Source organism: Caretta caretta, chromosome 7 (genome assembly GCF_965140235.1).
Source record: "Caretta caretta isolate rCarCar2 chromosome 7, rCarCar1.hap1, whole genome shotgun sequence".
NCBI lineage: Eukaryota > Metazoa > Chordata > Testudines > Cheloniidae > Caretta > Caretta caretta.
This window is the reverse complement of record NC_134212.1, coordinates 66232789-66260359: the sequence shown is the minus strand read 5'-3', so window position 1 is coordinate 66260359 and position 27571 is coordinate 66232789. Positions and strand designations below refer to the sequence as shown.

Here is a 27571-nt window from a genome sequence, read left to right as displayed (position 1 = left end):
GATAATACATCTATTTTTCCCTCAAGCTGCTGTCTTGTTTTTCAGTGTTTTCTTCTACCTTCAGACTACTAAGCCTGCAAAGAACAGTTGAGATGCCTCCATAAGCCTCAAGATGGTCTAATACTCCCCAGGACTGATCCAATGCCTTTTGAAGTCAACGAAAGACTCAAATTATCATCCTTCCTCTGACACCGACTCTGTTGGTGACCTTGGGCAAGTCACTTAAGGAGTCTGATTTTCAGAGGAACTCAGCACCTTCAAGTCCCATTGCCTTCAAATAGAGTAATGGGCAATGTTCCCTGTAAGCTGTGTGCATGCATGGCCATGCTTCAAACTTGTATCCACTGCACATATCACATAGCTAGGAATGAGGCTGGCACCCAGGTCACACTCCATGTGCCAAGCTTTCAACCTGCTGGAACATACAGCAGCTCCTCTCGCCACCAGGGAGCAGGACACAGAACAGATCTGAGGCAGCAGGGAGGGGTATAGAACAGAATGGGGGAGGGAGGAGCTTCTGGGAGTGGATCCGAAGGAGGCTCCCTTGTGGGCTGTTGTATTAATTTAGATGGAATATATGGGCCCAAAGAGTTAGAGGTGTTAACAAAAGCCTTGCACCGTCCAACATGCAACAGTTTTAACTTAGTTTGGAACCTCAACCTGCTTAGTACCATGGCAAACACACCATTAAAAATCTTTTCAGCCTTTCATTATAGATACAGAAAAAATTAAGAAAAAACTGTTAAAGCATCTGAAATGTGAAGTATTAAATATGGCTTTCATTTTAACAACATCCCTTGTTCCCTTTAACCACAAGGAGGTTTTAGAAGGAAAATACCCCATTTGACAGTCTCTTAGATGGTATTAAAGATGGTGATAACTATCCTTTTGGGGAAAAGATAAGTTAGTGGAGATGGGCTGTACCTGTCATCGTTAAAGTCCAATCCCATTTCCTAAACAAAAGAAGACGAAACAAAACACACACAAAAGAGGGGGGAGAAAGGAAGAGCGAAGATAGAAAACGCAGCTCCTGTCAGTCATGTGTAACTCCCATATTTGGAAAAAAAGTGTCACAGCACGTTGTCTTATTAGTCACTCTGAGACCTGGCAAACTTGTACCAGCATCAGGCTGTTTGGGGCATTGCTTTTAGTTGCCTTGCTGGCCACAGGCTTACAGCAGTGTTGCAAAATATACTGTACTGGCTGGCTAAAGCAACTTCTTATTATACAGAAGGCAAACAGAGAGATAGGAAAGACAAGAAAGGTGTGGATGGGAAATGACAAGTGTCTCACATCCCAAGTGGTGTTTCGGATTTAGCCAGAGCTGGTGGAGGTGGTGGTGTCATCTGGCTCCCTCTCTCTGGTGTGGTCAGCTCAGAACATCACTCAGGATTAGGATGAAGACAATGTGGGTTCCCAGGAGATGGTAGTGAGGCAGCCATGATGGTGAAGCTCACTCCTGCCCCTACAGTCGGGACAGCATCACAGTTTGCTTTGCCTTCACTACTTTTCCTCTTCTTGAAGACCCCAAAAATGAATGGTGTGTGGCCTAATTTGGCCTAATTTCCAACACACCGGTTTTAGTTCATTGATTCCTGGTCCCACACTTCTCTTATTTACCAGACATAAACTTAGCACAGCCCTTGAGTTATCTCTGCTGTACTAATACACTTGGAATGAAGAGGAGACTGACTGCGAATAGACTTATGTGCCTACCTAAATAAAACTGCATATCCATGGCACCTTTTACCTGAGGATCTCAAAACCAGGTGGCATTTATAACAATCTGGTTAAGCAGGTACTGAGTCCAGTGAGACCAGATAGACTGTGTGTGTTTTGGGAACGTTTAGCCTAGTAATTTTTACAATGTATGTAGTTTGCGACAGTTCATTTAAAAAAATGTATCTCATTTTTATTCCCTGTCACATTTAATCACGAAGAAGCAAATTCTACTCTCAGTGAGAAACCACCAGCCATTTGTGTACTACCCAAGCACATTACAGCCAGGAAAACACTCTTATCTATTTATCTCCAATCAACAGCGTTCCTGAGAAAGAGGAAGCCTTTCCCCCTACGTCAGTTTTGTCCCTTTTCAGCCAACTGATTAAAAGCTAATTCACCCTGACACCACTGCACGATGTGTGAGAGATGTGTCTGCTTACTGGCATAGGCAGTATGTTTATTGATATCAGTAGCACTGGTACTATGGTAGTACCATACCGCCACTTGCATGAGGGTGTTGGTGTGTCAGTGTCAATGGTGCACCAGAATAGGTATAGGACAGGCGGTGGTTGAACCATTAGCCTGTCAGGGTATGCCTACAGTGCACACTAAGCCGAGGCTCGGTCTCAGGTTTGAGCCCAAGCTCCCCTTCTTTCCACACACAAATCAGTCAGCAAGCACTCAAGATCTGCATGCTAGACTCGGGTGTGTCTGAACTAGAGTCCCATTGTGGCTTGAGTCTAAGCCCTGTCTTTTTGCAGCGTCGATGCAGATGAAGCCACAGACCTGAGTCAGGAGGTTTGTGTAGTGCAGTATGGTCTTGTTAGCATGGCTGAAAATCCCTGGTCCAGTCATTGTAACCCCAGGTTTACATATGTAGTGTGAATGCTCAAGCACGGTTTTGGAAACCTATACCCACCTAGTCCACAAGCTCGGGTCCCACAAACCTGGGCTTAGTGTGCAGTGTAGACATACCGACAGTGATTTTGCCAGAGAGGAACCACTTTAAATTCTGGTCAGGGCTCCAAGAAGGCTGCAGGGAACATACACTGAACCAGCACATCTCACTAATTATTACTGAAGATTTATACCGTAACTCTTTTTAGCCAAATAAATATCTCATCTTATTTCCTACTTGGCCTCAATGGTCTCCTGGAGCAATGAATTTCATCAGCTTACTATGGACTGTATGAAGTACTAATTACTTTTGTCTATCTTAGGCCTGGTCTACACTAGGAAATTAGGTCGGTATAACAAAGTCGCTCGGGGTGCGAAAAAATCCACATCCCTGAGGGACACAGTTAACCCAACCTAACCCCCAGTGTATACAGTGCTAGGTCAATGGGAGAATTCTTCTATTGACCTAGCTACTGACTCTAGGGGAAGTGGATTACCTACACCAACAATTATATGAACATTCAGATTACGTGCAAGAGGCTTTTAGGTAGGTCTTTTAATGTACTAGTCAAATGGTAAGATATGAAAGGCTCAAAGAACCTTAGATCCACCAGTAGGAAGCCTTGGGGAATTAACAAAAATAAGTAGACAGAAGTTGGGAGTTCTGAAGAATTGTGAAGAAGGTTCAGCTGAGCATGGACTAATCTCAAACAGAAGGGTTTTCACTCTGGAGGTTGCAGGTCCAAACAAACTAGAAGACCTCTGGGCCAATTTACATGGATCCATCTTTTATTGTGTGGGGCATTATAAAGGAGTTGTTTTTCATTTGGTCCCTGGGGGCTAGGGAGCACTTATTGCTTATATGTGGAGGGGTGGAAGGTCACATCAAGTTGACTTCTCCTTGTCTCCAGCTGCTTCTGCAGATATCCAAGATAGGCAGTACAAACTGCAGAGGGCAGCCAGCCACAGACTCAAGCTGCAGGAGCAGTCAAAGCAGGGACCTCTGGACAGTCCAGTCAAACTTTTAAAATGTTCAAACTGTCTTTGCCCTGAGCTGATTGGCTGTTTGCTCCAACCACCCCACTACCTCCTTTAGCCTCTTCACCTCAGCTTCCCCTGCCCTGTCCTCCTTACCTTTCTTTCCATATAGCTGATCCCCTCTTAATTAAACCCACTCCAAAAAAACAAAACAACCCACCCACACACACACTGTGGAACTATCAGGACATTGGCATCCACCATATTGTTCACTCTGCTGGTGTGTTCTACTCCTTTCCCCACCCTCTCTTGTCCATTTAGATTGTAAATTCTTCAGGGCAGGGACCATCTACTATTCTGTGTTTGTCCAAGCATCCTAGGTCCCGACTCTTGGTTGTCTCTAAGGCACTACCATAATAAACAATAAGGAGCAATCTGTCTTGGTTGTTCATAGGACTGGAGCTATCAATTACTACTAGGAAAAGCATCTAGGGGACAGGAGAGAGGGCAACTGCTGTTTCAAAAAGGACAAAATACTCTCAATATTTTTCATATAAGCAGTTGCTGTAGGATACTGAGAGACTACAAATAAGCTTGTGACTAAGAGATTGAGAGGCGAAGTCTTCAAGAGATGACCTCTTGCTCTCAAAATATAGTCCATACTCCAAGATCTCCTGCTACAAAGGAGTTATGCAGACTCTTTCAAGTGTTTGGTTCCCTGGACATCAGCCTTGGGCTCACTCAGTGCCAACACTTCAAAGCATGCCCAGGAATGCCTTGGCTTGCTACTTGAACACAATCTTCTCTCCCCACTCCCCCAAAATGGAATCTCTTAAATATTTGTATTTAATTAAATAAGTAAGCAACATCTGTGCTTCAGTGTTATTTGTTATTCATAGAGGTGGACATGTATGCAGCACCATCTAACTAGGACAAAATACACTCACTTTGGTCTCAAACTATCTAGAAAATCCCTGCATTCCCCTGTAGCTATCTTCTTTTATCTCAAAGCAAAACTTTTTTAAAAAACAGAGTCAGCATCCCTAATAAATGATCTTTTCCCCCTCTTTTTTCATTAACCAGCCAATCTAACTGGTGTTTTGACTAAGAAAGATGACTTCTCTAAAATATGTCAGCGTGATGGCTAGCATCCATCAGTAAGAGCTCTAAGTACCTTCCTTACCGTCCAACACTTAGGATAATGATACTTTACATTTATAGAACATGGTGCCTTTTGTTCAAGAATTTCAAAGTCCTTTACTAACATTGATTGATGAAGCTTCACCAGATCCTGAGAGGTAATTTTATTACGCCCATTTCAAATAGGCCTGAGTAAACTGAAGCACACAGGTTTTGCAAGGCACTCTAGCAAATGGAGAGTCAGCAGCGAACGTTGGCCTCTATGTTTTGTGGTCAAAGACAAAGCTGCAAAACCTCGGATCAGGTCCACCCACAACTCCAATATCTTTGAATAATGAAGCTGTCAAAGTCTCCAGCTTTTGCTATTTGAGTTCTATACTCACCAGTTCCTCCAACTCTCACTTGGAGGTTCTCCACTGGATTGGATCACAGTGTCTGCCATGGGTCATTTACAACGAATATGGAATCAACATCATCTCAGTACAACCACCAAGTTCAGGATCTATTCAAGCTGAATCCTGTCCATACTGCTGTACGGTTGCAAAACATGGACATTGTACCACTCAGACTGGGCAAAGATGGAAGCTTTCCACACAAAATACCAATGTCATATATTGGGTACAAAGTGGAAAGACTTCATTTATAACACAGATGTTTATGGCCGCTCCGGTCCACAGACTACTGGGGCCATCATCCATAGACAACGTCTTACACTTTTCAGACACATTGTGAGAATGCCACAAGATGTTCTGGTGAATGCTGTTCTCCAGGTGCCTTGTAACATACAGAATAAAATTCCACCATCCAATGGATGGTGACAGCCTAGAAGCAGACCCCCTATTACAGGGGTGCATCAAGTGTGTTCCAGCATTGGACTCTCAGCCCGTCAAGCCCTTGCAGACACACAGGAATGGACCAAATGGAGAACAATCCCTGTGGACAACCATTTGGCTAAGCGTTGAAGAAGAAACAGCTGAGGCTCAGAGATTAGGCTGATTTGTCCAAGGTCCTACTAATGCCAAATTAAGGACAGAATCCAGGCATTTTGACTCCCAATCCCAACTCTAACTACTAGAACACACTCTAACACACAGTTTGCACTGAATGTCAACATATGATAATGCCTACAACTACTGCATCAGAGTAAGAGTTTAACACACACAATTCCTTCTCCTCCCCATCCCCCAACATTAGATACCAACCTAAAGGCTGCTTAAGAAGAGATAGATTAACTGATTTGTACAGAGAGATTGGGAGAAATTTAAGACTTGGCATGTATTTATAAAAAGGAATAAACTTTTGCAAAAGTGGCAGTTCTGTCCCCCATGCGACATTTGCCAAAATAATGGTGATTAGTTTAGAAGCAGGTTTCAAGATACCATTCAATAGTTAAAACAAATGGTTTCAAAGGGACGCTTAATGTTGGATAGTTTATATCACAAATTTTAGTCTCAATTATGCAAAGATGTATGCATCTGCTTATCTTCACACTCTGTGAGTAGTCGCATGGAAGTCAAATAGGAGACAGTGTGGCCCAGTGGATAGAGCACTAGATTGGACTCAGGGAGCTGCCTATATTTCAGCCTCAGCCACTGTCCTTCTGGGTGATGATGGGCAAGTCACTTCACCTCTGTCTCAGTTTCCCCATCTGTAAAATGGGGATAATGATACTGATCCCCTTTGTAAAGTGCTTTGCAATCCACCAATGAAAAAGCATTACATAAGAGCCAGTTATTATTTCTATTCATAGTGTGTATATTTAAGCTTTGAGTCTTTGCAGGATTCGAGCCTTAAGCTTTGAAATAAATCAAATTTGCAAACCTAATACTGATGAACCAGGAAGGCTTTATTTTTAAAATGTAATAAAAGTTTCTTTTCTCTCTCTCTCTCTCTTTGGGGGAACAGTGGGGGGTGGAATATAGACTACACTTGAAGGATTGTGCTAGTTCATGAGAACCAAGAGGTGAAACTAACTGGAAACTGATCACCGTAGCTTTACAGTCCAGTTAAATGCAAAAATGAAATAAGTGAAGGGAAAAAAGGGGACTAGTGTAAATGATGAAAAGTAAACAGTAGTTAATGCTTTCAGTTTTATCATCATCAGACATTGGGAATATTTACATTATTTGGTCAAGCAAATTTTTCCAAAAGAGAAATCTCTCCTAATAACTAAAATTGTAGGTGTGTCTGGCAAGAACTATTGAAGTTGAAGATCTATCAGCCCTTCATTATAAACACTTATTTTTAGAAGTTTCCTTAAAATTCACATTAAGATTAAGCTGGGCATGTAAATTCTCTGCTCCAGAGCAGATTTCTCCTGAAAGGTTTTGTTGAAAAATAGGTTGGAACTTTCCCCCCCACCCCTCCCAATTTATATACATTACCCTCAATCCCTGTATTTAACACAGGTAGAATGTATCCATGAATTAAGCCAAATATTTTATGGAGGAATCTGGTTTTACAGGCAGAAGGATAGGAAAAAAAATATCATACAATTTATTTCAGAACTTTCCAAAGCAATTTTGCATATGTAGGGCCAGAATTAGCCTGTACACTGAACAGGACATTAGTGGGACACAGCTGCACAGTCCTAGAAGAGAAGGAACTCAGGCTCCAAGAGTCAGACTTTCTTCCTTGGGTCTCTGTTTTCCCCGGGGTGGGGAAGAGTTATGTCTGCCATCAGATTACCAAGCACTGATTACTTGTCCATCTCCTGCTCTGCCCTCACACTGGGTAATGTGGAGCTAGGGCTCTGTCCACTCCGCACTCTCCTGTGTTTCAAGGTGGCGGTGGGAGAAGAGATTGTCCCCTTAATCCCATGTGCAGGTGCATAGGGCAAATCCAACTCTAACTTTTAAAGAATGTATGGGAATGAGCTATCTTGGTTTCGGCCTTTTGGTTGTGATCAAGTGTAATATCAGTTTGATAGGTGATATGAGGACTATATATCTTGCATTGGCAGGGAAAAGGATTAAAACAAATGTGACTGTCTCAAATTTCTGTAATCCTTAAAAGCAATTAATTTACTTTCCTGATGCCCTAACACCAAAGTCCCATGGCGTGGGATTTTCATAAGCACTTGGCAGTGGCATAGCTCTGCTCCTGTTAAAGTCAATGTGTGAGATTTACTTTTTACTTAAATAGGAACAGACTCAGTGTGGTAAATGCTGCACGCTTCTGGAAATCTCACCTATTCTGGGTGCAGAATGCCAGGAAATGGAAGAGACATGGGGCAGATTGTAAGCCCTGTACTCTCAATGCTGAGCAGCCATTTGAATGACTGGTCCTCACTGAAGACAATGGGAGTGCTCATGTGAGTAACTGCTCACCAGTGGAATTAAGGGGTTCATAGTTTGGCCCAGGGAGAGTGTCCTGGCCCAGTAGTAGTGTGCTGTAATATGCAAAAGTCTAGGATCACCTTCATCTTCTCTGGTCCTATTACCTATGACTGTTTAGCAATGGCTCTGTATTATACAGTTGCTGAGTATTCTACAGAGCAGATTCAGCTAAGCTTACTCACCCTGAATAACACCTTACTCTACAAGTGGCTTGTTGAAATCAATGGGATCACTCGAAAAGCAAGGTGCTACTCTATGTGAGCAAGAGGGGGCTGAATGTGGCCTTCAGGATATATTATCTACATCGTGGGGGTGATTTAGTGAGTCACTGTGCAGCAGAAAGGCTCCAGAATGCCTACTTTACACTAGCCATTTTAAAGGTTCCAAAAAACAGTCATAGTCTTGTGTGGGTGTGGTCTGACACGCTGTGATCAACTGCATAGTATGGTCAACTGTGGAACAGAGTGGGAAAATTTCCTTGCATCTGTCCTTTGTGCTCTTTTAATATGGCAGTGGATGGGAGAAAAAACACTGTATGATCCAGACACTCAAGGTAGTCATTTAACTACCTTTCCGGTTACAGGTCATGGAGCTGGAATGCTTGCCACATATAGATCTGTGCTGCAAGTATTCCCCTCTTCCCCCCGCCCCCTCCAGCTTATAGCAATCCAACAGTTATCACACAACTGTCACATCAGAAATTTAAGAAGCCTGCCTAGCTGAAGGGCAGATGTATTGAACAGTGCTGTGTACACTTAAAAGCCTGTTCCATTTGGTCATATTTTATTGTCAGCCTAGCATGGCTTTTGACAGAAATAATTATCTTTTGTTCCCAACACTGAAAAGTTTTTTTTTTAAAAAAACACTTTGGAATTGATGGCCCATTGTTAGACAATGGCTAAGGGTTCTATTGACTTGGGATAGTTTACCTATTGTTTTGTACAGGTGTTTACAAACAAAATAAGCTGGAGGTCACATCTCTTCTCTATGCCCCATATCTTCCAAGCCTCTTGCCTCTGGGAGATGAGGCTCCCACTCCATGAATCTGCAGTTAGAGTTGAGGGCCAAAAAGATAAATCAGACCTGAAGGCTGCACTCCCCTCTGGTCTGAAAACCCCCAAATCAGATATATCTAAACCTCAGTCTTGTCAGCATGTGCAATGGGACCAGCAGTTAGTTAATCAGTCAGTAGTGCCAAGAGATTACAGAGTTGATAAACTGCATTGTAATTATAGTTGTTGCCACTTATTTCCCTTACGAATAACCGCACAGCATCTGCAAAGCCTTAGGATGGAGTCTGGGCTAGTGGTTAGAATAGGGGATTGAGTGTCCAGGTAGCTGGTTTCCATTCCCTTCTGTGCCATCTCTACACTCTAGTTCTTTGGTGCCACAACTTCATAACAGAGCTTGCAGTGCCACTGTTAGCACAACAGCAGCAACTAGGAAGTGATTCACACCACCTTTTCCCTGCCTCAGAATAGAAGAGCGGGATACAGTTTTTACAAAGACCCTGGACTCTGTTCTTAGACATCTATCCACTGCTGTTGCCACTTCTGATTTCCCTAAACAAAAAGAGATTACCACTACAAAATAAGTAACAATGGAGAAACGCACAGGAATTAATACCAGTTGAGCCTTAAACTCGCCATATTCCTATGAAGTGTATTTTCTGAGCTATCCCTTTGATAAGTGATAGACAAAAAGAAATAGCCATAAGATGCTTGAAAAGCCTAGCTGCATTTTACTCCTGTACATTCCAGTGGTACTTCTGATCCTACAGTATGTGATGCTTCTTGGAAAACTAGTCTACTGTCAGGAAGCCTAAGGCAAATAGGGATCTAATACTCTTTGAAGGTTTGAAAGGACAGCTCCTTTTTTCCTGATACTGTGGCTAAGACTTTCAAAAGCAACTAGTAATTTTGGATGCCTACATTATTGTGAAACCAGGACCTAATCCGATGCACATTGACGCCATGGAATGACTCTCATTGACTTCAATAGGTCTTGAATCTATCTTGGAAAAATTAACTTTGGGGCCTGATCCATTTTATCCAGAAGGTGGATGTCATAAATATAAAGGGAAGGGTAAACCCCTTTGAAATCCCTCCTGGCCAGGGGAAAGCTCCTCTCACCTGTAAAGGGTTAAGAAGCTAAAGGTAACCTCGCTGGCACCTGACCAAAATGATCAATGAGGAGACAAGATACTTTCAAAAGCTGGGAGGAGGGAGAGAAACAAAGGGTCTGGGTCTGTCTGTATGCTGGGTCTTTGCTGGGGATAGACCAGGAATGGAGTCTTAGAACTTTTAGTAAGTAATCTAGCTAGGTATGTGTTAGATTATGATTTCTTTAAATGGCTGAGAAAAGAATTGTGCTGAATAGAATAACTATTTCTGTCTGTGTATCTTTTTTGTAACTTAAGGTTTTGCCTAGAGGGGTTCTCTATGTTTTTGAATCTAATTACCCTGTAAGATATCTACCATCCTGATTTTTCAGGGGGGATTTCTTTATTTCTATTTACTTCTATTTTTATTAAAAGTCTTCTTGTAAGAAACTGAATGTTTTTTCATTGTTCTCAGATCCAAGGGTTTGGGTCTGTGGTCACCTATGCAAATTGGTGAGGCTTTTTATCCAACATTTCCCAGGAAAGGGGGGGTGCAAGTGTTGGGAGGATTGTTCATTGTTCTTAAGATCCAAGGGTCTGGGTCTGTAGTCACCTAGGCAAATTGGTGAGGCTTTTTACCAAACCTTGTCCAGGAAGTGGGGTGCAAGGTTTTGGGAAGTATTTTGGGGGGAAGGACGCGTCCAAACAGCTCTTCCCCAGTAACCAGTATTAGTTTGGTGGTGGTAGCGGCCAATCCAAGGACAACGGGTGGAATATTTTGTACCTTGGGGAAGTTTTGACCTAAGCTGGTAAAGATAAGCTTAGGAGGTTTTTCATGCAGGTCCCCACATCTGTACCCTAGAGTTCAGAGTGGGGGAGGAACCTTGACAGTGGAACATCCCTGTTTCCACCAAGAAAACTTGGTGGACATAGTGAAGGTATCACCTGTTATATGAAAACATTCATAAAGCAATAATTGATGTTGTCAATCAGTTCTGGTCTTTTTAGGGAAGGCAATTCAGTTGGGAGGGAGGCGGGTAGGGCTCCAGGCCTCTGATGTGTTTCAGAGTTTATCACTAGTTTTCCCAGCCTAGCCTCCAGCACTGCTTTGCAATGGATGTACTTACTGTAGTAAGGGCCTGATGTGCCATCATGAGACTAAGATTTGCTGCAACTTTCTTTTCTGCAACATCTGTCTTCCCAATTCAGTTTCACTTCCTGTAATCCCTCATTGTTTTACTCGACTAAAGTGTGTTGTGAGGATTGAAAGATAACCTAAGGCTATCACCAGAGCTGCTGCATGTGTGCATGTTCTTTCCAATCTATTCGCTAAAGAAATAAGTAGCTTTGGTCTTTAGTTGTTCATATGGTTGAGGGGAAAGCGGAAAGAAGAATGGGTCTGCTTAATTGTGATGTAGTATGCAAATAAAAAGGGAACAGTGTTCCCAGTGCATCAGCAGCATTAACAGCAGTCTAGCTACCACTATCATTGTAAACTGAATGCAAGTTTTATTTAGGGCTTTAGAGCTAGATTCTACAGTCAGGGTAAATTTCTGCCCTGACTTATATCTTTAGTAGTCTCTGTGACATCAGAGTTTGGCCAGAATTTGGCCCTTAACATAGTGTTACAACAGAAATAAACATTGTAATTGATCAAGCCTTTCTTTAAAAATAGGGCTTTGGAGCTGTGCTCCGGGTCCGCTCTAGCTCCAGGCAAAAACCTGCAGCCCCACTGCTTCAGAGCTGCTCCGCGCTCCAGCTCCGGGCTCCACTCCAAAGCCCTGTTTAAAAGTGTAATACAGAAACCTAACACGGATGAATGGGACTATTCCCTATGGTAAATACAACCCTACTAAGTGTCAGTTTTTGAACATACTGTGCTGATTGACATCAGCTTGTTCTCCTGAGAGCAGCATGACTTTACGTTCACAACTGTGCATTACCTTTAGCTAGCTGCTTCTCAAAAGTGACGACTGAAAAACCAAATATGGGCTGTGCAGAACTGCATTGTGCAGTAACCAATATTGTCAGTGTTTTACTCAGTATATTAACAGCAGAACTCCCATTGACTTTAACAGAAGCTATGTGGCTAAAACCCTCCCAACATCACTTTGAAAACTTAAGGGCAAAGCATCTGCAGCTAAACTCTCTTTCCCACTAAAGTATTTTATGAACACCCATGCAAACACAGGCAGGCCAGATGCTCGACCTGTGCAAGCAGGCATGGTTCCAAATGTTTGAGTAACTATTTGAGACTTTTGGCAGGCAGTTCCCTGAAAGGTTCCTAGCATGGACCACACCTCAGTAGATATGTTGGCCTGTGGACCACTTCTTCTATTTATGACTTCATGGACCACCTCTCTTCCAGCTGATGAGCAAGTAATATTTTGGTGGCACTTACAGCAATTGCTGCCATGGAAAGTTAGTATTTGTAACTTAATTGGTCGAAATAAGGAGAAGCAGCCAGCACCGTGTGTCCAGTCAGCTCTCTACAGTCAACCAGCAGATATTCCCAGACCACTGGTAACCCATGGACCACAGTTGGGGAACTGCTGTTTCAGGGGATGGTGGTTTCCAGTTGGTTCTCAGTGAACAATTTTTCATGTAACAGAAACCTGTCCCACAATGGGCACAACATGGCAAGGTTGTTTATAGTAAAGCACTGAGGCCGAAAGTTGTATATTCATGGATAGTAAGTTGTCATCTTCCCATACAGGTGGCATCTCCAGATCAAAAATAAGGAGCTCTGGTGGTGGGGAAGCTTCTACAAATGGTGCCCAGCTAGTACCTGCTCTGTGGATAAACAGGACCCCAGTCATCTCAGTGTCAGGGAGAGAGTCCTTAATTATTTATTTCCCCCCTCACCCTTCAGCTGTTTCAATCCTTTAATTCTATACATTTAAAAAACAATGACAGCAGCTAGGTAATAACAAACCAGGGAGCAGACTGAGAGGGGAGAAAGCATAGAGAGGAAACCATTGTCAGTTTCAAGGGGTTCTTCTAAGCCAATGCATGTTTAAAAAAAAACATTTAAAAAATTATGAGAAATAATGACTGCCCTACTTTCTGTGGGGTTTTCCTTATAAAGTAGCAAGAGAACTAGCCAAGTAGAATTGTACAACATATTCTTCCTGATAATTCACTGGCCTTTTGCATAGGATAATAATTGATGAGACAGGTGCAGACAATGCATACAAGTAGATTGCAGAGCCACTCATCATTGATTCTAGTCAGTGATGTGAAACATAACGCTTTATCTGCCGTTGTCATTAAAAGCTAGTGACTCTACCACCATTGCCTTGGTGAATGCTATTCTATGCATTTTTGCCAGGAGGGAGCATTAAGATGATGTACCCCTACTGAGAGCTACATATTGTTTTAAGTGCTAATTTTGGTGGCTGAAATGAAAACATTGTAATATCTCTCAACTTAGTGGCATACTTCTGCTACGGAATGTGTTAGTGGATAATCAAGAGTGTATTTAGAAAATTCATGCCAGAATTAACTAAATCTTGTCCTGTAGGAAGCAATGTGTTCTACTGGGTAGGGCATCAAACCGGGAGTCTGGAAATCTTAGTTTCTATAACTGCCTCTGCCACTGGCATGCTGAATGACCTTAGGCTAGTCACTTTATCGCTTCATCAGTTTGCCCATGTATAAAATAGGGATAGTGATATTTCTCTTATTTGTAGTGTGCACTGACTTGTATGAAGGAAACATTCTATACAAAAGAGCTACTGAATGTTTTTGAAATTAGCAAAAACAGTCTAAGAGCCTGATCCGAAACCCACTGAAGTCAGAGTCTTTCCATTGATTTTGAGAGGATCAGACCATAAGTGGTACTGTACCTTAGCATAAAGCTTGGACAACACATAAGAAAGCATGGTAAACATTTTTGGAAAAATATAGTGTTAGTGTGCTTAACAGGAATGATCTAATTTAGCATCAAAGGGACACAGCTCTTCATTTTAAATGCAATTTAGAGCCTATTTACATTTCACAGAAAATGGTATGTTGCTTTGATTAGGGGAAAATAAGCATTCATGTTTACCTTCTGTTTCTCTCAATATATTTGCATTACAAAGTCTTCAGAGTTCTAATTTGGATCCATTCACATGATAAGATTCTGAGAATGTCACTCTGAAGCCTAAAATATCTGTTGAGTCAGTGTGAAATGACAGAAAAAGATACAACCCTGGTTGAGAGCTCTTTTTGTACAGAGTATCTCCAGGTTGAATCATCACTATGTTTCATGGTCTGTTACCACCCAATCTTTAAGTCCTGGGCCATTTTGACTTTATGAATTACACCCATGCAGTATTCAGCTACAGTTAGACATATCTATGTTATGCTGAGGGTCCTAGACCATTTTGATATCAGAGGTACCTCAACCAATCACCATCCTTATTCTTCAGCTAATTTGGATGCAATAATTTCCCTAGTTGCATGAGGGAGACTGCACAGATGGTGTGTTACTTGACCCAATGGCCATTTGTTCAAATTAATACAAATCTCCTAGCACAAACCCTTTAGAAGCAAATCAATACAACCACCCACACAGCAACACAACCATCACAAAACAATAACCCCAAACTTCACTTTAGAGCCTAGAATGTCTGAGTCAGTGTAAAGCAACAGAAACAGCTACAAGCATGGCTGAGAGCTCTTTTTGTTTTGAATATCACCTGGTTCAATCATCACTGGGATTCATAGTCTGTTACCAACCCATTTCGGCTTTTTTTAAAACACATGACTTTATGACTTACAGCCATGCAACAGCATGGACTTTAAAATGTGGCATCTGGGTATCTCCCTGATGAACAAAAAATACAATGGGACTTCACATTGCATGGAAACACTAACGGAAAAGGAGACAACTGTCCTTTTAAGCTCCGCTGTACCCAAGTGAAAATGCTACAGCCAAGATCACCAATCGAAGCTATTTATCGGTGAAGAAAGGTTAGTGGTGTGGGGGATAGGACACAAACATTTGCTTCAATTTCTTTTGTAATTGTAATTATTTTCTTTCCCTCCATTTTCCCCTCTCAGTCCTTGGCTTCCTGTCTTCAGATTAGACTCCTTTGTGTTATGTGATGGGAATGTCCACCCCACACAAGGCCTGAACTCATTAAGCTGGCCAGGTGAGCCAATTAACTGTCTCAGCTGCACCTGGAGTAGGAGCCAGGAAGTAATGAGGGTTAATTAAAGGAAGCTCAGCTGGACAGGAACAGGAGGGGCCTATATAAAGCCTAGTAGCTGGGTGTAAAAGTGGGCTGCAGAGAGTGAGGTATGGAAGGTAGGAAGCAGCCCAGGGACCCAGCAATGAGGTTTAGGACTGTGAAGACCTTGACTGCTTGTTGTTGGGTCACTGGGCTAGAACCTAATGTAGAGGGTGGGCCTGGGTTCCCCTACCAGCCATTGGAGAAGTGGCATAGAACACCCAGTTGAAAAGGGACCCTCCCCAGCATGGTGAAAATGAGTGAGTAACGGTGGGGGAGAGCAAGCAATGGAGAGAGGGGGGATGGAGCGAGCAGGGTGGGGCCTTGGAGAAGGGGTGGGGAAAATTGTGTTTGGTTAGTAAGCTGGCAACCCTAAGCTGCAGTGAAAGAGAAGAATTCCTGGGACAGCAGAGACTGAGAAAACACACACACAGAGGGAAACTACAGTGACCTGGCTGGACGGCTAAGCCATGAAGCAGGAGCAGCTGAGATCAAGACAGAGAGAGCGATGTAGTGCAACTGCAGAAAGGCGCATAGGCCTGGCAGAGCTAATCCCCAGACTCAGCCAGAAGGTGGAGCTCCAGCTCCCTGTCACTCTAGTTCTCACAGTGACACGTGCTAGTGGATATAGTGGACCATAAGCATGTTAGCACAGAACTCTCCTCAGGATTCTGCAAGGCTAAGTCTCGTCCAAATGTCTAGACAAGGAGTTCTGGCAACTGCTTCTTGTGCACTAAGAAAAAAAGACAGTTCTAGATTTCTTCCCCTCAACGTTATGCTTTTTCTGTAATATTTTCAAACAAGTATCTTCATGTTTCTCCCACGCTTTCCCCTCACACTTGGGAGGTGTTCTCGGTCCACAAAACTACTGCATCATCCCCTTCAAACTCTCCTTTTCCATGACATCTTCAAAAACTTAACAAGACCCTGGTGTGGTGATACCACTGCCTATCATGCTGAACAATATTATCTTATCGCTCCCTTGTACTCCACCATCTCTGTGTATCCCTCTGTTGTCTCTTGCCTTATACTTGGTGTGACGGGTTACGCCCCACTCCAGGATGCCACCTGATATACTAGGGTACCACTGAGCCCACCTGTTCTACCAGCCTGGGCTCCCTTACACTGTTCTGCTGAGCCAGACCCTCAAGCCTTCTCCAGCACACACACAGGTAGGGACACACCCAACTGCAAAAACACACAGACACTGAAATCAGTACTGCCTGGGAAGGCTTCAGCTAACAAATTGCCCAAAACTCAAATGCACACCTGTCATAAAAATTAAGGGAAGGATAACCACCTTTCTGTATACAGTGCTAAAAAATCCCTCCTGGCCAGAGGCAGAACCCTTTCACCTGTAAAGAATTAAGAAGCTAACATAACCTTGCTAGCACCTCACCAAAATGACCAATGAGGAGACAAGATACTTTAAAAGCGGTGGGGGGGGGGGACAAAGGGTCTGTCTGTGTGTTGCTTTCGCTGGGAACAGATCAGGAATGCAGTCTCAGAAACTCTGTTAAGTTAGTAAGTAATCTAGCTAGAAATGTGTTAGATTTCCTTTTGTTAAATGGCTGGTAAAATAAGCTGTGCTGAATGGAATGTATATTCCTGTTTTTGTGTCTTTTTGTAACTTAAGGTTTTGCCTAGAGGGATTCTCGATGTTTTGAATCTCATTACCCTGGAAGGTATTTACCATCCTGATTTTACAGAGGTGATTCTCTTACCTTTTCTTTAATTAAAATTCTTCTTTTAAGAACTTGATTGCTTTTTCATTGTTCTTAAGATCCAAAGGTTTGGGTCTGTGTTCACCTGTACAAATTGGTGAGGATTTTTATCAAGCCTTCCCCAGGAAAGGGGGTGTAGGGCTTGGGGGATATTTTGGGGCAAGACGTGTCCAAGTGGGCTCTTTCCCTGTTCTTTAACACACTTGGTGGTGGCAGCATAGGGTTCAAGGACAAGGCAAAGTTTGTACCTTGGGGAAGTTTTTAACCTAAGCTGGTAAGAAAAAGCTTAGGGGGTCTTTCATGCAGGTCCCCACATCTGTACCCTGGATTTCAGAGTGGGGAAGGAACCTTGACAACACCCTACTCTGTGGTGCAAAACCAGAATTATACCATTTTGCAATGCACAGAGAACTGTACAACGTAAGCTCAGGAAATTTGCTCCCTCCCTCAATGTGGAGGAACATATATAGCTTTCCCACACACCCCGGTTTAAATTCCACAAATTGGTTTTAGAGAAAACCAGGTTTGACTACAAAAGATAGATTTAAGAGATTGCAAACAGATCAAAGCAGAATACTCAGCAAATAAAACAAACACAATATACGCTTAAGATACTAAAAAACTGGTTACAAGTAGTAGTTTCTCACCCTAAATGTTGTTTTAGGCAGAGTGCAGAGGTTCTTGCGGGCAAACTGCTCTTGCTTGCAGTTTAATACTCCAGGTATTTCTTTCACAGGCCAGACACCTTCCCAGGCTGGGCTTACTCCTCCCCGCCCCCTTTGTCTTTGTTTCTTAAATGTTCACAGCAGTCATTCTGGGATTCAGTGAAGAATGACCACTGAGTATGTCCTTCCCCTGCCTTAAATAGGTTTTACATATGGCAGGAACTCTGTTTTCCAGGGTGGTTCCCCAACCCCCTCAGTGGAAAAATACTGGTATTCTATCATGGAGTCCAGTACCAGGTGACTGGATCCCATGACCCTGCAGTGTCAAAGCAGCCATGAGCCAAAGGCCATTTGTAGCATCCTAGGAAGTTGGGAAATTAGCATCTTCAAAGACCTGTTGTTCTCCCTGGTGGTCTATTGACTTGTCCCCAGTTAGCCAGCCAGACTGATTGCATTCTGTCTGGTGGGTGCTCCCCAGGTGCAAACACTTTTGTAGTACAGATTTATAGTCAATATTTCCTAACTTTAGATACAAAAATGATACATGCATACAATTAGGATAATCATATTCAGCAAATCCTAACCTTTCCAATGATACCTCACATGCCTTGCACAAAACATCAGTTATGCTATCATTATATTATAACAATATTTCTATGAAGAATATGGGGTGTAGTGTCACATTTGGATTGTAAGCGCCTCAGGACAGGGACATCTTTTTGTTCTGTGTTTGTATAGTGCCAAGCACAGCGGGGTCCTGGACCACAGCTGGTGCTCTATATGCTACAGAACACAAATAATAAATAAGTATTCACAGTGATTTAGAATCACATTCGGAACTTAACCCTGCAAACCCCATAGCTCCACTGATGAAGTCTCCAAACCTGCAAACTGATCTGTAATACAGGTGGATCCTTGATTTCCAAGGGGCTCCACACAGGCATCCCCTTGTGCCTGCATGAGGCCCCATCAAAGTCAAGAGTCCACCTACATAGATCAGACTGCAGGATGGGAATGCTATTTCTTTCCTACATTCCTTAGTGCTCATTGGGGATTACTAATTTAAATAAGAATGATTCCCCAAATAAATGTTTGCAGGCTCTTTCCCTTGCTTTGTCTTTCATACATGGTGTATTCAAAAACTTTTACAGAGCTAAAAATGCAGCTTTGTTTTCCTTTCTCGATATGGCTAAATGTGAGAGAGTTCTCTTATTTAATACAAATAAATTGGATAAATACAGTGTGACCTCAGCTGGGAACCACTGCTAAAATTAAACTATGAAGAGTTAAAGTGGGCGTGACCCTCATGTGATATCAATATGCCACATGTACACTGGTAACCATACAATGCTGGACTGAGGAATGAATGGAGACTATAAATATAGATATCGGACATAATCTTGAAACCCTTAGTCACATAGGAAGTCTTTACTTATAAGAGGAGTTCAATTGACCAGAGAGATTTTCTTCTTCCTCTTATGAATATCAGGGTTGGAATGAACCTCGGGAGATCATCTAGTCCAACCCCCTGCTCAAAGCAGGACCAATCCCCAATTTTTGCCCCAGATCCCTAAATGGCCCCCTCAAGGATTGAACTCACAACCCTGGGTTTAACAGGCCAATGCTCAAACCACTGAGCTATCCCTCCCCTCTTTCCTTTATTTTAGTGTTTTCTTTCTCCTTTATTTAGTAGCCTGTTGAAATCATATACTGTAACGATTCACCAAACTTCCACTTTTGGGCCCAGATACTCAGCTGATGTAAACTGGCATCATGCTGTTGAGGTCAATGGAGCTACAAAAATGTATACTGTCTGAGGATCTGGCTCCCTAATTCAGCATTTGTAAGACTGTGTTCACTTTCACTTGTGTGTACACTTCATAGACATTACATGTGCTTTTATTGTTTCACTATAGTCTTTAAATGTGTCCTTCTCTGGGTACACGTATACAACTTAAAATACAAAAAATAATTGACTAGTGTTACCTAAAGAGGCTTAATCCAGAAATAAGCAGTGTAACAAATATTAAAGAACTTATTTTTGCTGTATATTAATATAGTTATCTTCAATTGTGTGTGTATTTTACGTATCTATAAGTGTAAATTATATGTACATATATTTTGGTGCAGATCCTCAGCTGGTTTAAGTCTCCACAGTTCTTGTCTGAAATGGAAGTACACGGATTTGCCTGAGCTAAGGATCTGGCCTCACACACACACACACACGCCCCCCTATTTATTTTCACTCCATCTTCAAATGCCACTTCAGGTGCAAATTCTGTCATTTGTGATAATGCTCTCACAATTTTGAAGAAAACCAGGGGCCTGATCCTGCAAACAGACCCACATGGTCTGTAATCAACGGGTATGTCTACACTGCAATTAAACACTGCTGGCCCATGCCAACTGATTTGGGCTTGCAGGGCTCAGGCTGAAGGACTGCTTAATCACAACTTAGATTTGCAGGCTCAGGCTGCAGCCCAAGTTCTGGGACTCTCCCACCTCGCAGGATCCTACAGCCTGGGCTCCAACCCGAGCCCAAATATCTACACTGCAATTAAAGAGCCCCTTAGCCCAAGTCACCTAGCATGGGCCAGCTGTAGGTTTTTAACTGCAGTGTAGACATACCTAAATCTGATTTCACTATCAGAGTCCAGGTTTGAAAATGTGGTCCTGTATTCAGTGGCACCAATTAGTAGGGCTGCGGGGAGGGACGGACGGAGGGAGGGGCAGGGAGTAAGATTTTTGCATTTGCACAAAGTTCCATAGGCGATGGAGGGCCATGGCTCAACCACGGTCAAGCAATGATCCAATATTAATCAGTATGGCAGCTGCTGCTGGAGTGGTCTGGAACATCGCTCCAGCTGTGTGGCCGCAGCACCACTGAAGTTTGACCTGGCCACCCCTCCGTACAGATGGAAGGGTGAAATTGTGACCTGGCACACGTCTAGTCTGGACACAGGGGAGGCCAGGCCAAATAGTGCTATCAGCTAGCATGTTGGGAGCCTGTTCCTGTTCCACAGAGCTCTGGGGAGTCCACTGGTAGCACCACCTCATGCACTGTGGGGGTCAGACAGGGAGTCCTGGCAAGAGAAGGAAGGGGATGAGCAAGAACCAGAACCAGAATTTGAAGTCCCTCCCTGCAAAAAAATCTGAATTGATGCCACGGCCTGCATTTACTTTGACACTGTATGTTGTTGTTTTTATAGGCAACTGTTTTATTAGCAGATAATTTACTAACGTTAAGACTTTGAAGTGTATGTGAAAGTATGTGTCATTGTATTTATAGGTAGTTTTACTTGAAAACAAACAAAGATCAGAGTGTAACAGTGTTTTGTGATGTCTTGTTCATGTAAAAATAAAACAAATGTTAAAGTACAGCGGGGATTCTCAACTTCTTCTGAACCACGCCCCACATTGGCTTTTTATTTAAACTTTGAGCCCCCTGCCCCTTTACGATAGCAAGAAGGATATGGCTACTTTGTGTTGCTAAGGCATTTGTTCAAGTCAATTTAATCAACCTGGCAATTTAATCAAAATGCAAGTCAAGTGGGGTGGGTGCAAATCCGAGTGAGTGGCATTGCAACCTGGCGCTTGTACCCCCTACTATCATTAATGAATAATTAGAAGGTGTACTGTACCCCTCCCAGAATGTTTGATGGGTGGGTGTGCACCTCCCCGGTTGAGAACTGCTGTAGTGCAATAACTGATCAAGAGAAATAAAGTTATGGATTTTAAGGCCAGAAGGGACTGTTATGATCATCCAGTGTCACCTCCTGTACAATACAAGCCATAGAACTTCAGCCAGTAATTCCTTCATCAAGCCCATAACTTCCATTTGAGTTTCAGCCTATCTTTTGGAAAGAGATCCAATCTTGACTTAAAAATTGTAAGTGATGGTGAAGCCACCTCATCCCTAGTTAAGTTGTTCCAATCATTAATTATCCACACTGGTTAAAAATTTGCAACTTAGTTCTAGTCTGAATTTGTCTCGCTTTATCTTCCAGCCACTGGTTCTCTTTATGGCTTTTTGTGTTAGAGTAAAGAGCAAGTTAGTAGGAAAAGAGGAGCTGTAGGCAAATCTCAGGACAGTTGGCAGTGTAAGAAATAGGCATGCTATTTCTTTCACTAGCAGCCCTGGCCTCAGGGTTTTCCTTAAGACTATCATCCCCTACAAAAGCTACTCTCATAAAGGGAAAAGGAAATTTCATGAGCTTTCACTTAGCTTCCATTTCCTTTGCACACCTGTGGAAGTAGCAGGGAGTTTTGACTACCAAAACCAAAGGACCCCCAAGCTCCATGTACGGATCTGCACAGGCCTTGCATCTCTACTCTGTCTTCCAAAGGCCACTTGCCAGCACAGCTCCTTATGTTCATTTCCCTGTCAGCTGCTTGCCCAGGAGAAACGTACCTTTTTCCCATCCCCCAGAAGGGGAAGTCCAGACTGCAGGAAGGAAAGTGGATAAACTAATGCAGACAGGATCAATGGAGTTACACTGACTATACAAGAGTGTTACTTGAGAGAATTTAGTCCTGTATGTTGGCTATTGTTAGGGAGGTGAACAGAGAGAAACAAACATACAAGTTTATATTTGAGGCACAGCAGGTGGGACATCCCCACGGCATAACTAGCCATCTGAAATGTGTACACTTATAAGCTGATCTATCTCCCCGCCCCTGTACTCCCACAATCTCTAAAGGCAAATTTTCCAAAAAGATTCCGCCAGATGCAGCTACTCAGCATGTCCCATGAAGTTCAGCAAAGTTATAAGCAATTGAAAAGAAGGTCTTATGATGGAACGTGTAGTCAAACTTAGTAATAGATAGTGCTACTAGCCCTGCCTATAAAAAGGAAAACACAAAGCAACAGAATGTAAACAAAAATAACCATAGTCTGGAAACCTCAGAAAACTGTCATGTTATAATAAAGCAGGTTTTCTTTTACTAAACAGTAGAGGATTTTTACATGACATTAAGAAGTATATTTCTTTGTGGAGCTGGTCTGTATCTCAGAGGTATCATAAGTACAGAACCATGTAATGTGGCAGTTACTATGGTAACAACTCATTTTCTCAGGGAAATCAGAATGGATAAGTCAAGTAAAACCCCAAATAATTTCTTGTGACACAGGTTGGATATCGTGTTGAAATGGCACCCTTAACTTGTCCAATCCTATATATCAATTCTTTTCTTAGCTGCACATGTTCCATATATGAACTGGCAGTACCGATTTTTCCTCTTGCCATCATTAAATTAGTACACCCTGAATACATAACCCAGATTTCTGATCACAGTAGTATATGCTGAAGTGGGAAGGATGGAATCATAGGATATTTCTACTAAATGAGATGCCTGCTTCATAGGAGAGTCCATGCAGCTCCCTGAAAACTGAGGGAAAACAACAGCAGGTTGTCTTGGGTACACTTCATTTTAATTTTCATGTAACCAAAGAATCCTAAAGGTGGCATCTGCCAGGCAAATGTTACCATTTAAGCAACCCTGTACTGACCAACATCCTCCAAATAAGAGGAGATTTAAACAGTTCTCCCATCCGTCCAATTTAATATTTGCACTCCTCTTGCATCATCCAGCTCCTCTCCTGGTCCCTCATATCAGAAGGGGGCCATCAGGATACTATGTCCTGAATTGTTCCTGCTTCATACATACACCATGGAATTCCACTAACAAGCCCCACATGTCTGAGATTAAAGAAACACACACCCCTGTCAGAAAAGCCTCCTTCCATAGGGCCCTTCACTTTGAAAGAAGTTTTCTTCTGAACTGAGACCATTAACCCACAATCCACTTTACTCCTTGGTTTCCATGGGGTAGAACATTGAATGGCCAAGCTCCTTTCCTTGTGTGGGGCAGGAGGGGTGACTCGAGAGACACATTTGCTAGAGTAGTTGCTACCAACTCTATGCCACCACCCTTCGGGACAGCCTCTGAGCCCTCTCCAATGTCACCATCCATCTAGAGAGACAGACCCCATCGCCCAAAGCTCTCCAACAAACTGACCTCAAATGGCTGTCACATCCATCTTCTCTTCCCCTACTCCAGCATCAACTACCAAACCTGCTTCCTGGATCACCCGCTATTCTTACTGTACTCCAGGCAGCCACTCCCTTACACCATCCTGGAACCCCTCCATTCCCAGACCACACAATTCCTTCTCTACCACCTCCCAAGTCTACTGCCACCTTGGAGGAATAGGCTGTATCAGCCTAGCCACAGCTCCTACTAGGCCTCATGCACAGTAGACCATCTAGACCCAGTAGCTAGCATACGATAGTTGCCTACAGCACACGTGCCAGAACTTAGATCAAATCGACTTCAGTGAGAGGCAGAAAAAGAAAAGTCATGCCCACTTGCCCTCATGGCATCATCCCAACCCCCAAACACAGAGAAGGGGAGGATCAGCCAGAGAAAATTTGCCCTCCTAGGCTGCCTTGGGCCCTTAATTACCTTGGCCAGTCCGGGGCCGGCCTGGACTTTCTTCCCAGGATCTTCCTTTTCTTCCTCTGTCGCATTCCCTCTCTCCACTGTCACCTCCTTCTGCACTGCAGCCCCAGTCAGCAGAGTCCAAGAGAGAGAACAAGAGCCCATCACTCGAGCCAATCCTAGCACCAATAGCTTCCCTGACACACTTCTAGGGGCTCTTCAGTCACAGCAGCCTGAGGTTTGGGTGGTGAATCCAGCCCTCCAAATCCCACTTCAAATCACTGCACCTTTGTCTCATGTGACCTTGAAGTCAGAAGTGTTCACATGCCACAGAGGTGGTAGAGGCGAAAGCCCTGCTAGTAAATACAAATCAAGAACCCAGTAAGTTTGATGGGTTCACTATCCATATTTAGTCACACAGACTACTGGGGGACAAAGCAGTGGAAGGCAGGAATTTGCATAGGAGAAGGAAGACAAACGCTGGAGAGAATGGGCTGATGAGCGGGTAGAAAAGTTTAAAAGATGTGTGCTTTGCTTTGGTGCCACAGTGCCCCAATGTGTTATGTTTGTCTTTCTTCCACAGGACAGAAGAGACTTTGTCTGTACAAACTGCAAGCTGGTCTCCATATTGGAAGAAAAGGTTCAAGGTCTGGAGAAACAAATATCGACCCTGCGTTGCATAAGAGAAACTGAAGATTTCCTGGACAGACATCAGGATATGCTTCTATGGGCACAACATTCTGAAGATTCAAAGCAGGCTGCGCAGCGGGGACAAAAGGACGGTGAAGAAATTTGTCAGCATGTGACCTCCAGAAGAAGAAAGGGGAGTGTCCATGTACCAGCAATGCAGATACAGGTAAGAAACCGTTTTCATGTTCTCTCCACAGGTACTAATGCCAAGAGTGGAATAGATGATACATCTGAGGGAAGGGAGCAGAAGGAGACTCTGCCGATTGGAAGGCATGAGATGGACTGTCTTAGGGAAGGGAGTTCCACAACCACCGCTCCCAAGAGGAGGCGGGTGGTGGTGGTCGGGGACTCCCCCCTCAGGGGGATTGAGTCATCCATCTGCCGTCCTGACTGGGAAAACCGAGAAGTCTGCTGCTTGCCAGGAGCTAGGATTCACGATGTGACGGAGAGACTGCCGAGACTCATCAAGCCCTCGGATCGCTACCCCTTCCTGCTTCTCCATGTGGGCACCAATGATACTGCCAAGAATGACCTTGAGCGGATCACTGCAGACTACGTGGCCTGGGAAGAAGGATAAAGGAGTTTGAGGTGCAAGTGGTGTTCTCGTCTATCCTCCCTGTGGAGGGAAAAGGCCCAGGTAGAGACCGTCGAATGGCTACGCAGGTGGTGTCGGAGAGAAGGCTTTGGATTCTTTGGCCATGGGATGGTGTTCCAAGAAGGAGGAGTGCTTGGCAGAGATGGGCTCCACCTAACGAAGAGAGGGAAGAGTATCTTCGCAAGCAGGCTGACTAACCTAGTGAGGAGGGCTTTAAACTAGGTTCTCTGGGGGAAGGAGACCAAAGCCCTGAGGTAAGTGGGGAATTGGGATACCAGGAGGAAGCATGAGCAGGAGAGCGCAAAAGGGGAGGGCTCCTGCCTCATATTGAGAAAGCAGGACGATCAGCGTGTTATCTTAAGTGCCTATACACAAATGCAAGAAGCCTGGGAAACAAGCAGGGAGAACTGGAAGTCCTGGCACAGTCAAGGAATTATGATGTGATTGGAATAACAGAGACTTGGTGGGATAACTCACATGACTGGAGTACTGTAATGGACATAAACTGTTCAGGAAGGACATGCAGGGCAGAAAAGGTAGGGGAGTTGCACTGTATGTAAGAGAGCAGTATGACTGCTCAGAGCTCAAGTATGAAACTGCAGAAAAACCTGAGTGTCTCTGGATTAAGTTTAGAAGTGCAAGCAACAAGGGTGATGTCGTGGTGGGAGTCTGCTGCAGACCACCAGACCGGGCGGATGAGGTGGACGAGGCTTTCTTCTGTCAACTCACGGAAGTTACTAGATCGCAGGCCCTGGTTCTCATGGGAGACTTCAATCACCCTGACTGAGAGCAATACAGCAGTGCACAGACAATCCAGGAAGTTTTTGGGAAGTGTAGGGGACAATTTCCTGGTGCAAGTGCTGGAGGAACCAGCTAGGTGCAGAGCTCTTCTTGACCTGCTGCTCACAAACCGGGACAAATTAATAGGGGAAGCAAAAGTGGATGGGAACCTGGGAGGCAGTGACCATGAGGTGGTCGAGTTCAGGATCCTGACACAAGGAAGAAAGGAGAGCAGCAGAATACGGACCCTGGACATCAGAAAAGCAGACTTTGACAACCACAGGGAACTGATGGGCAGGATCTCCTGGGAGAATAAACATGAGGGGGAAAGGAGTCCAGGAGAGCGGGCTGTATTTTTAAGAATCCTTATTGAGCTTACAGGAACAAACCATCCTGATATGCAGAAAGAATAGTAAATATGGCAGGCAACCAGCTTGGCTTAACAGTGAAATCCTTGCTGATCTTAAACACAAAAAAGAAGCTTACAAGAAGTGAAAGATTGGACAAATGACCAGGGAGGAGTATAAAAATATTGCTCAGGCATGCAGGAGTGAAATCAGGAAGGCCAAAAAAAAATCACACTTGGAGTTGCAGCTAGCAAGAGATGTTAAGAGTAACAAGAAGGGTTTCTTCAGGTATGTTAGCAACAAGAAGAAAGTCAAGGAAACTGAATGAGGGAAGCAACCTAGTGACAGATGATATGGAAAAAGCTAATGTACTCAGTGCTTTTTTTGCCTCTGTCTTCATGAACAAGGTCAGCTCCTAGACTACTGCACTGAGCAGCACAGCATGGGAAGGAGGCGACCAGCCCTCTGTGGAGAAAAGTAGCTCAGGACTATTTCGAAAAGCTGGACGAGCACAAGTCCATGAGGCCGGATGTGCTGAAGGAGTTGGCAGATGTGATTGCAGAGCCATTGGCCATTATCTCTGAAAACTCATGGTGATTGGGGAAGGTCCCAGACCACTGGAAAAAGGCTAATGTAGTGCCCATCTTTAAAAAAGGGAAGGAGGAGGATCCGGGGAACTACAGGCTGGTCAGCCTCACCTCAATCCCTGGAAAAAATCATGGAGCAGGTTCTCAAGGAATCAATTCTGAAGCACTTAGAGGAGAGGAAAGTGATCAGGAACAGTCAGCATGGATTCACCAAGGGCAAGTCATGCCTGACTAATCTAATTGCCTTCTATGATGAGATAACTAGCTCTATGAGATGAGAGGAAAGTAGTGGATGTGTTATTCCTTGACTGGAGCAAAGCTTTTGACACGGTCTCCCACAGTATTCT

General features: G+C 43.6%; 1 long non-coding RNA gene across 2 annotated transcripts in view; it reads left to right on the top strand.

The window, feature by feature from the left end:
- Positions 1-25069, top strand: part of LOC125640516 (uncharacterized) — a 55552-nt gene extending 30483 nt beyond the window's left edge. The window contains exon 4 of one of the 2 annotated variants that reach the window (XR_012669488.1): positions 24809-25069. This is a non-coding gene — a long non-coding RNA (uncharacterized LOC125640516). Of the gene's footprint in view, positions 1-45; positions 758-24808 lie in introns of those variants that run through there. The other variant, XR_012669487.1, reaches the window with a different exon arrangement.
- Positions 25070-27571: the final 2502 nt, after the last annotated feature.